The sequence below is a fragment of the Mastigoproctus giganteus genome, chromosome 8, assembly GCF_048544385.1.
Source record: "Mastigoproctus giganteus isolate SK-2022 chromosome 8, ASM4854438v1, whole genome shotgun sequence".
NCBI classification, from domain to species: Eukaryota; Metazoa; Arthropoda; class Arachnida; order Uropygi; family Thelyphonidae; genus Mastigoproctus; species Mastigoproctus giganteus.
Genome location: NC_143582.1, coordinates 214,224,510 through 214,238,504, shown reverse-complemented (window position 1 = coordinate 214,238,504; position 13,995 = coordinate 214,224,510). Strand labels below are relative to the sequence as shown.

The 13,995-nt window shown below is 38.0% G+C and overlaps 1 protein-coding gene across 1 annotated transcript in view; it reads left to right on the top strand.

Moving 5' to 3' along the window:
• Rab3GAP1 (RAB3 GTPase activating protein subunit 1) overlaps positions 1-13,995 on the top strand; it is a 342,380-nt gene that overhangs the window by 165,415 nt on the left and 162,970 nt on the right. The gene's annotated exons all lie outside the window — the stretch shown is intronic.

Genomic DNA, 13,995 nt, shown 5'->3' with positions numbered 1-13,995 from the left:
GGAGGTATCATTTTAAGATGTGGATTTGTTGGAATATGTGCAGAGAAGAGCAACAAGAATGGTTGAAGGGAATAAAAGAGTACTGTTTCCAAGAAAGACTGGAATTCTGCAAATTTGCAGCATTTGGAAACTAGCTATCTGTGAGGAGATCTGATTGGAATGTTTAAGGCTTTGAATGGATTGAATAAGTTAAGTGTTGATAGCATCCTCACCCTTGCTCAGACAAGACATATGAGGGAGAATAAATTTAAACTGAGAAAGGCTCATTGCAAGATAGATGCAGAGAAATTTGCTTTCAGTCAGTGGGTAGTTGTTGTTGGGACAAACTTCCATATGGTGTTGTGAAAGTGAGTAGTTTATATAACTTTAAGGAAGAACTATTATTAGAGGAGTTAGGTGAGTAGGAAGTGTTTTTTGTACTTTTTTTATTTTGCTGATGCTATATAGGCTTACTTTCTTGCATCATTTGCCACTGCTATTACTAAAAGTGTCTTATATAGCTCAAATATCAAATGAGCCTGTGCCATTTTATATGGTCTGACTTTGGGTAATACACACAATCAGTCATATTAACATTGCTAACTGTATGCTACCTGGAAAGACTACTTATTTCATACTATATTAGCATGCAAAATATTTTATTTTATAAATATCCTATTTCAGAAGCACCGAATATGTTTTTCGAAATTAATATTAAAAAATGTCAAATGTAATCTTATGATTATCATAAATTTATAAAATTACCATTATCATAAAAAAAATTATATTATCATAAAACAATGTTTTATAATAATGTAAAGAGTAATGCTCTTTACAGTTAGGATCCATTAAACCCTCACTTTAATGGACCCTAATTAAACAGACTTTTGAAATAATGTACAGTGTCCACTAACCAGGCTTTTAGTCCATAAGGGACCCAGTGACTTAATTGCTTCAATCAAATGTGTTTTGCATTTGTTGAAATACGTTCACAATAAAGCAAGCTAACAGGAATCAGGATTTTCCTCACATCACCTTCCGTCATCCTGCTAAGCATGTCAGACATCAGTAGGAAACAACTGAACTCCTAGCGAGAGCACTTGTGAGCTCTTCACACTGAATTAGTTAGTGTCATATAATGTCAGTTTCCACTGACATTATATGACACAGATGGAAATAATGAGCAATGCCTGCTGAACCAGTGGACACTAGCCACTGGTTCAGAAATTTCAAACTGTTCTACACCATACTATAAGTGAAGTAAAATATAGTATCAGTATCAAAACATTTAATGTTTTGATTTTGTAGCACATTTCATGGTACAGCACTTTGTTCAAACATTCTAGCAACTTTGGCAACTATATGTATTTCTTTCAAATTGAGCAGGCAAACCATATAGTCTATTAAAGTAAAGTTTTACCATATAAGGGGAAAAATTGGCTATTACTAATTATCACCCAATAACTTTAAAATTTTTATGTTCCCATTTTACACAGTGCCCTAATTTTCTGTAATAACATTAAAATAATTTTATTTAAATGCTTAATTTTATACGGTATTTTTCCGAGGTGAGAAAATGCTATTAGAAAAATTCAGTATGCGCTTTCCAGGTCTAGCCACTTAATGCTACTTATCATAATCATTGACCAAATCTGTTATGCCCAATGAGTGTGTACAGGTCACTTTAAATTTGTAACTTTCATTCACTATTTTACTCCACTTTATTCTATTTCTTATTAGATGTTTAGCTACAGCAAGTGTGAATCCTCTTCTTTTTAATGTTGATTGGCAGCACCAGTCTACCTTCCTCTTGCCCAACCTCTGACCTTATTACCATTCAGTTTTTCTTCAAATATCACTTTAGATAATCTCTGTTGAACCATTTTTTTCTATATGTCTATATCATCTTAACCCCATTTAATTTATCTTTAGTTAGCTGTTTGTTTCTTCGAGATGATTTCTTATTTCCACATTTGTATTATGGTCTTACTATCCTAACAGGAATCCATCAAGCTCTCAGCTGCTCCAACACAATGCTGCAGACTACTCTTGTGTATAAAATGACACAACATCCTCTACAGAGGAAAGTCCTGGTTCTACAGGAGACTACTGTTGTTGGTGACTCGATTGTTATGGAAACTGGAAACATGCTTTGTAAAAAGAAAAGTTGAAATAGGACCGAGGTATGTCTGCCTGGGGAAAAAGTTTATGATGTAGAACAGCTATGATCTTTTAAGATCACAAATGGTGATATTGTTCTATGTGTAAGATTCTTTATAAGATTCTATCCAACCCAGGTATCTTATTTACTTTTAGCTCTAACACTTCAATTTCTCTTCCACTTTACTCTCATTTAGCTCCATGTTAGAATTTGATAAACTTCTGACATCCCTAGCCCCAAAAAAATTCCTCAGTGTTGAACAGTAGATGCAACACATCTATTCAAGTTGGAAATCTGAGCAGAATCATCAGCAGTTATACCTTTCATTTCTAGTGGTACCAGTGTAATTTCAAGTATACTTAATAATTGAAATTCTATCATAACCTGTTGGATCTTGTACACTCATTGTGACAAGGTGTAGAACAACATTTTTTGCTTTCAGTTATCTTTCTAGCTATGTAGAATATTCATTCACTGTTACAATTACAAGCTCCATCTTAAGGGAAAAATGAATAGCCTTCTCACATTGTTCATGAAATAAGCATTAACCTATAAAAGCGAATTTAGCATCTAATTATCAGGATTAACTTTAAGAATACGATTTTTAGCATTAGCATTATTAGAGGTATATGATGCAAGAAAGCAAGCTTATGCAGCACGGGACAAAACACACACACGTACACTCTTCCCATTTCACCCATCCATTCACTCCAAACGTTTGTCCAGTTATTCTTTGAATTTATTTAACCTATCAACTTCCACAACGACAGATGGAAGTTTGTTCCAGCAATAAACTACCCACTGGCTAAAGGCAAATTTCCGCACATCTATTCTACAACTATCTTTCCTCAATTTGAGTTTATCCCCTCAGGTTTGAAATCTGAGCAAGAGGAAAAATCTTATCAGCATTGAGCCTGCTCAAACCATTCAAGGCCTTATACACCTCAATCAGATCACATTGTGCAGGTGCCTAGTCTCCAGATGCTACAATTTGCAGAACTTAAGCCTTTATTTATAAGAGCACCCTTTGTTCCCTTCACCAGTCTTGTTGCCCTTCTCTGTACTCGTTCTGGCAACGCTATATCCTTCCTAAAATTAGGCCTCCAGATCTGTATGCAGTATTCAAATACCTTATACAAAGAGATAGTCACCTCCTTATCCCTATTAGCAAAATTCCTGTATATCGTTGACAAGATCCCATGACCTGCTCTTGAAGCCTGTCTGCACTGTTCAAAAAACTTCATATCTGACTACACAATTACTCCCAGGTCTTCTTCATTTTCTACCACTCTAAGTGTAGTACCATACAGTTGGTCTGTTCCTCTGGGGTTACTTCTACCCATATGCAGTACTTTGCATTTGTCAATGTTAAACTTCAGTTGCCACTTCTGAGCCCATCTGCCCAAATTTTCTAGATCCTGTTGCAGTAGCACACTGCCATTAACAACCCTGCCTACCTTTGTATCATCTGCAAACTTAGATACTAAGCCTGATATACCTTCATCAATATCATTGATAAATATAAAACAACAATGGGCCCAACACTGAACCCTGATGGACACCACTAATAACATTAGTCCACAACGAGCTGTGTCCGCTGATTACCACTCTCTGTCTTCTCCCACTCAACCATACTTTTATATATTGTAGCAACTTGCCTTTAATGCCATACTGCTCCATTTTGTACAGTAGTCCATGTCCAAGTAGTTCCATGTGCAACAATATCAAAATCTTTCCTGAAATCCAAATATATGATATCAAAATTATTTTTTGCATCCAGCTCCTTTGTGACCACATCATAGTATTCAGTAAAATTGGTTAGACAAGGCTTGCTGTGTCTGAATTATTACTGCAGTCTTGTCTAGATGATCCTGCAATGCTTTAACCAGTGATTCCATTATTTTCCTCAGAACAGAAGTTAAACTAACAGGTCTGTAATTTTGATCAAATTGTGAAAACCTTCACGAGTTGCCCTGATATTGCACTTCCTCGAATAAGCAATGCGTCACTAATAGAGAAGACTAATGTTACTTATTCTCTGAAGATTCCACCATCCAGATGGCACCACTTCGAGACTTATTGGCCACTCTTCAGTGGGTGGGTGGGTAGGTAGGTACTCTGCTGTTGCCTTTGATAAAAATATTTATTTTTCCTTTGATAAAAACATTCATCAGGTGAAACCAGCTACAGCAGCTCGTAAATGAAATTTGTCACTGCTTAACCTTACTAAGTGCCGAAAAACAGAATGGCATATATATATATAGGATTTAAGAATACTTTAGGCCCCCCAGGTTCCCAACCTGTGCCCCCCAAGGTGGTCGCAAAAAGTGTTTACTTGGGGGGGGTCGCCGTGGTTATTTTTAGTTGCAATTATTTTTATAGGAAATTTCACCAAGAAGGTTTTCAACAGTTATTTATTTCAATATGGCTACCCTGCAATATTCTACTAGTGGTTGTAACACTGATTTTTGATAAATGAAAGGAAGTAACTTAAGGTCTACTGCAGCAGATACTTAAAAAATTTATTAAAATCCATACATATTGAACATTTTATTATTTTAATTAAAAATTTTTTTTTTTGGCGGGCATTTAATATTTTTTTAAATTTCTGCCGCGGCGGACCTTGATTCACTCTCTAAAAATAAAATATACAAATGCAGTGTTATCATTAGAATAAAATTGGTCAAGCTTAAAATCAGCAAGCCATTAAAATATCTAGGCATTATGTTTGACGGATCTTTGACTTTCAACTCACATGTTACTTATCTATCAGAAAAGGTGAGGAATTTATTGGGATGATTACTCGAATCATTAGAGTTAGCTGGGAATAAAAGGAAAGACGCTGAACTTGCTATATGAATGTGTATTTATCCCCATGGTAACGTCTGGTGCACCAATTTAGTTTGAATGTGTACGTGGAAAAGTATTTACTAGAAAGCTCAGTTCCATTCAAAGAGTAATGCTCCTTAGGATGTGCATTGCATGCAAAACTGTGTCGACCCCAGCTTTGCAGATTGTGACTGGAAAATTGCCTATTGATCTGCATTTATTGTATTGTGCATTGGCTTATTTCATCTGCCGTGGCATTCCCTGTTCTTTTCTGAATATACAGGTGGACATTTTGGCAGATCCCAGGAAGGAAAGGACAAGAATCTGGGATGCTTTGGTAAAAGTCTGGCAAGAGTGTTGGAGTGTTTCTGATAAAGGGCAGATTACACAAAATTTTTTCCCAGATTTAAGAAATGCAGCCTCGATAAAATTCAAATGGTTTGCCCTAAACTTACAAGCTATGTTCTTATTAACTGGTCATGGTTTTATTAATGCAAAGTTGCATGATTTAGGAATTAATGAAAGATCTAGTTGCCATTGTGGCGAAAGAGAATCATGGGAACATATTATGTACAACTGTGAGGAGTACTGCGATCTACGAATTGAATTGGTATCTCGGGTTAGTAATCTGAATTTTATGGCAGAAGGCTGCGAGACAATTCTAGTTGATAAACAGAATAACTTCTTGGCCTTCCAAGCCTTTGCAACTGCAGTATTTCGTAGGCGGAAGACTCTTCTGCATCTGGAAGCCTTGGATTTGTAATGCGGTATGGTGGTATGGTGTATGCCGAATTGCCCAGAATTCTGTGAAATCGTGGAGGCCTGAGTCTGCTATATCCACTGCAACTCAAGCCCCTTGTGCTAGCATTTCCGTTCTCTGCAGCTCCTTATGCTGGAATTTCTGCTTTCGGCAGCTCCTGGCGCTGGTATTTCTCTTCTCGGCAGCTCTGGCTTTCCAACAGACTGTGAATACAAAGGGTACTAGGAAAGTTTTGCAATATGACGCAACAATGAATCACAGGAAGCTGCTTGTTGCTGCATGTTGAGACATGTTCATACGTGCATAGTAGCCGCCGCGTCAAGTCGATGGGCTCAGTTATTCATTAGTAGTGAGAGTGTAAAGTGCTTGCGATGGCATCGTGGTCACGAAATGAGATAAGGACAGTTTTGCTGTATAATTTCGTGCGTGGTTTAACCATAGACCAGTGCTTAGAAGAAATGACTCTTGCACTAGATGATGATTGTCCACATCGTACAACGATATTCAGGTGGTATAGAGAATTCCAAAGGGGAAATTTCACTCTGGAGGATTCTGAGAGGCCGGGAAGGCCACGAACGTCAGTTACGGAGGAAAACGTTACGGCTGTGAGGAAAATGCTTGACGAAAACAGGCGAGTGACCTACCAACAGATAGAGGACACTTTGGGCCTAAATGCACCAGCAATTCGTTCGATTCTGCAAGATCATTTGCACGTGAAGAAACTTTGTTCTCTCTGGGTGCCGCATCAACTGACTGAAGAGCAGATGACACGACATGTGACTTGGTGCCGGGAGATGTTAAAAAAGTTTGATAAGGGACAATCTCAGTATGTGAACAACATCGTGACAGGTGACGAGACTTGGCTGTACTATTACGATCTGCCGACCAAGGCTCAAAACAAAGTTTGGGTCTTTGATGATGACGACACACCCGTAATTGTCAGAAAATCCCGATCTGTAAAGAAGAAAATGATAGTGTATTTTTCAAATCGAGTGGAATTGTGGAACGTGTCGTTTTGGACACGCAGAAGACAGTCACAGCTAAGTGGTATACTGAACAATGCCTGCCTAAAGTCATTGGATCTATGAAGAACCTGCGGCCAAAGTCAAGAATGGACACCTGGTACCTCCATCACGATAATGCTCCAGCTTACCGCACCAAAGCCTGCACCGAATATTTGACCACGACAGGACTGAAACTTCTCGAGCACCCTCCCTACAGTCCAGACCTTGCTCCCTGCGACTTTGCACTGTTCCCGCATGTGAAAATGAAGCTAAAAGAGAGGCGGTTTTCCAGTGATGAGGACCTTCTACGGGCTTGGGACAACGAGTGTGCTTTACTCCCTAGTGAAACTTGGCAGAACTGGTTTAAAGATTGGTTTCGGAGGATGGAGAGGTGTATTGAATGTAGAGGAAATTACTTTGAAAAAATTAAATAAACAAAGCTGTATTGCAAAACTTTCCTAGTACCCTTTGTAGATGCAGATCTTTCCAATGAAGTTTGGACTTTGTTTGAAATTTAATTATATGTATATTTTATTTTTTAAGTAATTTGATTATTTTTCAATTTGTTCATATCAATCTTTTTTGATCAAGGCAGGTTTTTTCCCTCCCTGTACTTAGGCAAACAGGAGAGGGAGTATATAAGAGTGTACTGCTAAATTATGTGTAACCGACAGCGGGGTCGCCATTAGTTGGCTGGAACCGCTTTAAGTAATAAATGTCAATATCAATCAATTAGAATAAAATTCTATGTTACAAATAGTAAACTGAAAAAAATATTCACTATGATGCAAAATTCAATATCAAAATTTCATTTTTAATCTGTGTCTCGATGTGTGAATAACAGACTGTCGAATAAAGGTGAGTTGCTCTCACAGTTGAAGATCACCCCGTTTGTTTTGCTGACATGTTTGCAATGATGTAATAATTCAATAATGTCCGCGATTGGCCGGCGCGAAGTTAGTTCGCCAATAGTCAACCACCTTTAGTTGGCTCCATGATAGAAACCAGCCACTCGCTGTTGAGCGCGGTTTAGCTACTGCTTGCACTTTCTAAAATCTAAAGAGAGTCAGTACGTCGTTATCAGTCCGTGCTAAATCCGTACCTGTGGAGAAAAAACTTAAATATTCAGAAAACTATCTAAAATTTGGCTTTACCACCTTGATCAGCAATGGCATAGAGAAGCCACAATGCGTTTTGTGCAATGTCGTTCTCAGTGCTGAATCTATGAAACCTTCAAAACTGAAACGCCACTTAGAGACAAAGCATTCAGAACATACTAAAATGGATTTGGAGTTCTTTCGACGCCATGAAACTGGTCTCAGACGTCAGAGACTTGATCCTACAGGAAGTTTTCAGCAACAGAGCACAGCAGCAGTGCAAGCGTCATATGAAGTTGCATTGGAAATTGCCAAACCAAAAAAAAACCTTACACGATTGGAGAAATGGTCATCAAACCCTGCATGTTGAAGATGGTGAAGTTAATTCTTGGGGAAGCCAGCGAGATAAAGATGCAACAAATATCTCTGTCCAGTAACACTATTCAGAGGCGCATTTCAGATATGTCCGTAGACGTGAAAGAGCAGGTTTTGGACGAAATCAAAGTTTCTTCATTGTTTTATTTTCAACATGATGAATCAACGGACGTAAGTTCATGTTCTCAGTTGCTTGTCTTCGTGAAATATATTCATTCAAATGACATCAAAGAACAGTTCCTGATTTGTAGTGCACTTGAAACTACTACAAATGGAGAAGATAAATACCTTTTTTGAAAGGCGCAATATAGCCGAAGTTGCTCTTGCACCATTAAACCCTAAACAACAACAACCTTTTTTGAAACTGGATGACTACAGTGGAAAAATGTCTGTGGGGCTTGTACATATGGAGCACCAGCTATGCTAGGGTCAAAGTCGGACTTTATGACAAAAGCGAAAGAACTTGCTCCCCAAGCAAAGGACATCCACTGCATGATTTACCGATATTCTCTTACCAGTAAGACTCTTCGAGCTCCTCTGCATAAGGTAATTGATTCTATGATCAAAACTGTGAATTTCATTAAATCTGGATCTCTCAACACCGTCTCTTTAAAGAACTCTGTAAAGACATGATTTCTGATCACGAGGCTCTTCTTTTCTACACTGCTGTACGCTGGTTGTCGAAAGGAAATGTTGTCTTAAGTTGTTCCTAGAAGTGCACGGGAAACATGACCTTGTGGCTTACTTTAATGATGAAGTTTGGAAGAAAAGAGTTGCTTACTTAGCAGACATTTTAGACCAGCTAAATAAGCTGAACCTGAAACTTCAGGGAAAGGAAACACATTATCCAATTTCAAGACAATCTTCAGGCATTTGTATCCAAGATTCAAAACTAGCGTCGGAAAGTAAATCTTGGAAACTTTGCCATGTTTGAAGAACTCTGCAATGTGGTAGAGGAATTTGAAGGTGAACTGGATGAGAATCTGAAGGAGGAGATTACTGGGCAGCTTGAATCCCTTGAAAAGGAATTTTAGCGGTACTTCCTTGAGCTTAAAGAAGAAGAAACTGTACTGGTACAAAACCCATTCTCCGCTTCCCTGAATGTAGCCAGCATTCCCGATGAAGTACAGGATGAATGCTTGGGTCTGAGAAACGATTCCTTGTCACATAATTTGTTTTATGAAAAATTGCTGATCAGTTCTGGTGTGCTATGTATCAGTCATATCAAATTGTCACCATGCTTTCCTTTCGAGTTTTACTTCCATTTGCCTCTACATATCTCTGCGAGAGTGGATTTTCAACGCTTCTTCATATCAAAACAAAGGCAAGAACCAGACTGAATGTTGAGGATGACATGAGGTTGGCTTTAACAAACACTCAGCCGCGATTTTTTAAGCTGGTTGCCCAGATGCAAGTACAACCATCGCATTAAATATTAGCTTAGAATTATATTCTGAAAAATCTATTTTTAATGTGTTTTCTTTAGCCTATTAAAAATGCCTTTTTATGCAAATGTGGCGGGGATTCGCAGGTTACTTGACTATCATAAAAGCGGATCGCGACTCGGAAAAGGTTGGGAAACACTGCTTTAGGCATTCTGTATCTTAATTTTTAAATATAACCGAATAAAAATAGTGATAGTTAAAACACATTCCTAATCATGTCTAAGTATGACTGTGTCCTATAAAAGTTGAGAATGAATGAGCTGAGTCACACTGGCAGTGTTTGCCATTTCACAGGCTGACTTGTAAAGTTTTGAACTGATAACATGATTTTTACCTCTAGCAAATCAATGGTTGTTTCCGGTCAAGTTTTATGCATAGAATCAATAATAAAAATTTCCTATCACGTCTCAGTTTTAAGATATAAATAGGTAACTGGATTCTGTACAAAGATGTCATTACTGTTTGAAATACAATTTTTAAACTTATTAACTTTTGGTTGGTTTTGTTTATTGAGCTAAAAGTTAAGCAAGCACATCATTACTGTTCTTGCAATATAGTATATTTTGATGCACTTTTCCAGACAAGTCAGTATTTTTATTAATTTTATTACACCATTCAATTGTTCAATATATAGTGTATGATAAAGTACGCTACAAGAATTCACCTTCTGTTCAAATTACCTATTGCTTTTACTGTTTTTAGGTTAATGCATTGTTAAAATGAAGAAGACAAAGCACAGAACTTGCGTCAATCATCCAGACAACTTCTGCTATGTTTGTGGATGCTTAATCCCAAAAATTCAGAGGAAGAAAATATACAATGTCACAACAGTTGCATATTCATTGTACTTCGGCTGGAAGATCGGTGACCAAGAAAAAAAAATTTGGGCTCCACATATCTGTTGTATTTTTGTACAACGAACTTAAGGCTCTGGTTATATGGCAAGCTGAGAGCATTACCTTTTGCCATCCCTATGGTGTGGCGCGAGCCCAAGAATCATTTCGACGACTGTTATTTCTGCATGACAAAAATAAAAGGTATTTCCAAAAAGAGCAAGCACTGCATCAAATATCCCATCAGCAATTAGGCCAGTGCCACACAGTAAAGAACTGCCAGTACCTGTGCCACCAAAATCTTGGGGTATTGGAAGTAGTGATGAAGGTACAGAAGAAATCGTTTTACCAGATGCCGCGGAACCATGTACTTCACATGATTTGGACTACGAGCCAGAAAAAGAAAAGGCCCCACACTACATTGAACAAGAAGAATTAAGCGACTTGATCAGGGACTTTGGCTTACCCAGAGAGAAGGCTGAATTACTCTGATCCAGACTACAACAGTGGAACTTACTCGCCAAAGGTACAAAGATTACAATATACCGTAAGCGAAATTAAGAGTTTTCAAGATATTTTGCAATGGAAAACAACATGTGTGTCTGCAAAGACGTCGTTAGTCTTATGCACGAACTGAACATTGATTACAATACCCCTGAATGGCGTTTGTTCATTGATGCGTCAAAGCGAAGTTTGAAAGCAGTATTGCTTCATAATGGAAATACTTTACCATCAATTCCTCTTGTTCATGCTGTTAGCCTGAAAGAAACTTACGACAGTATGTCCCAGATTCTTTCTGCTATACGTTACAATGACTATGGTTGGAATATTTGTGGTGATCTCAAAGTAATTGGACTGCTTGTTGGGTTGCAAGGTGGTTTCACTAAATACTGTTGTTTCCTGTGTTTGTGGGATAGTCGTGCAACACTGGGACAAGAGAGATGAATATATTCCCAGCAAAAGCAATGTAAAGTATGTTCCATTGGTTGATCCACAAAAGATTTTTCTTCCCCCTTTACACATCAAGCTTGGACTGATTAAGAATTTCACTAAGGCACTGGATAAAGAAAGCAGAGGATTCGCATATTTACTGAAAATGTTTCCAAATTTATCTCGTGCAAAGCTGAAGGAAGGAATTTTCATAAGTCCTCAAATTAAGAAAGTCCCTAAAAATGAAGAATTCCAAAGAAACCTGAAGGATGTTGAACTGGCTGAATTGGAGATCTTTCAAGGCTGTGGTACATGGATTCTTCGGAAAGAGAAAAGAACTATGAGCAACTGGTGACAAACTTGCTTGCAAGAGCATAGGGTGCCGAATGTCATTGAAAATGCATTTCCTTTTTCCCATCTGGATTTATTTCCTGAAAACTTAGCAGATGTCAGTGATGAACAAGGAGAGAACTTCCACCAGGACGTATCTGCAATTGAAAAACGATACCAAGATCTGCCAACCCGCACTGGACCAGCGTGGCAGATTATGGTCCATTTCCCTCAGCATGAATTGTTGAGGAGGCTTCCATCCTGCAGTGGGTTGATAATGGCTGCACTTTACTTTTTTTACCAAGGTCGCTGGGACTCTGCCGTGATTGGAGATTAGTGTTGTTTCCTTAAACGGGAAAGCAATCTGGAGTATAAAAGGAAATCATTGAGTGGGAAACATGTCTAAGTAACATATATTGTGTGTAATAATCACAACCATATATGCTGATATTGTATAAAAACGTGGAATTTAAAAAATGTGTATATCTTTTGATGTAGACGTGACAGAAGTAAAAGATTGATATTTTCATAATCAGGACATTAATTTTGTTCAGAATAACCAACTTTTGTTCCAGAGGTATGACGAAAAAAAAATTTTGTCGGGTAGTGTAATTATACCAAACATGTTAAACTGACATGATTTTTTTCAAGTTGAAAAAAGAATATTATTATTATTACTATCCATATAGTGCAAGGAAGTCTGAGGCTTATGCTGCACCCGCTAAAAAAAATTTCCGCGTTACCCTGAGAGTGTCAGAAGTAGAAGGGAATCACCAAGAAAGATGTTGTAGTATGACTAAAGTAGTATTCATGCCAGAAAAAAAAAAAAAAAAAACAGACGGAATAAAACTAATTGTTGGTGCCCGGAGAATAAGTACACTCCTCGTGTGGAGAATAAAAGCCCATGATGGGGAAGGATTATTCCCCTCTCCCCCCATTATCTTCAGAAGACTTCAGGATTGCATAGTATAGTTTCTACATTATCTTGGTATAGTTTCTACATCCTTGTGGGGGAGATGATGATGTAACGGAGAGGCTGCAATTAAAGATCAAGTAGAAATGCTCTCAGAAGAGCGCATTTATACTTAACTACTTGTGCTGTATACTGTGAAGTTATACACACAGGCTAGCAAACTGAGGGCATACGCCATCACAAGCAGTATGGTGGAAAACAACGTGGATATACAGGCTAAGATAAGAAGAAAAATTCGGTGATTGGAAATTATTTGTACACAGTATTGAGAATTGTTTTAGTTACTGCCAGATCTCTGGTATCTCTAATTTGAATTTCAGTGCCAGCCAAAGTGTTATGTAGAGGCAGAATTACATACAATTGACCATGACCAAAGTTCTTTCAGATAGCACAGTGGATATAATTACCATCCTCCACACCGGATAGAAAATACCTAGGTTCAAGTTTCATCAGTGATAGGTGGAATTTTTTTTTTTTGGGACTTATTTCACAACGTAGCTGAGTTAGTTGGTCTCAGGCAACAGTTGCATGGTGTTTTGTCCAGCAAACAGGCAAATTGATCATAGAATGCATGTAAATTACAGACATAATATATTGTCTTAGTTGCTTTGGCGTTTAACACATACACCGTGACCAAAGAGTTGACTTGTTCTGAACTACATGAAGACTAACGTGATTGAATTTTCCTTTGGCATTTGTTGGTTATCTTAGTGAAAACCAAACTGTTTCCTTTCCAGAATAAGAAATAAATCGTATTTTTCATACAAAAATAGACACGACGTTACCTCTTAATCGCCCGGCAACCCAAAGGTCGCGGGTTCGATTCCCGCCTCGGGCTTGGATCAAAGTACTGCAAAAACCTTGGGAGGTGCAATATGGCCACAGAAGCCGATGCGCCAACAACTACCAAAAAAAAAAAAAAAACCCCTCTTAATCGTGTTAAGATCCAGCAGCGAACGATCGATTTGTCGACTTTCTGAACGATCAAACGGCTCCAGTTGCAAAGGCCGTCCTTAATATGGATGTTTATGATATTTGATAAGGATATTTATACTACTTTTATTCCAAGGAAACCCAGGTATTCGGTTTATAGTGCAGCATCATTTCCGTCCCATTCCTCATTGGCTACAGCAACCAGTAAGCTTCCTGGGCTAATCATTAGCTTGAAACTGCGCCCATGCCGGAGCGTTAGTTACTCACGCACTAAAAAAATTATAATATTGTATATAGAGATGTTTCTCTTTCTGCCGTGATACTTTAGTATTAAAGGACGAATCAC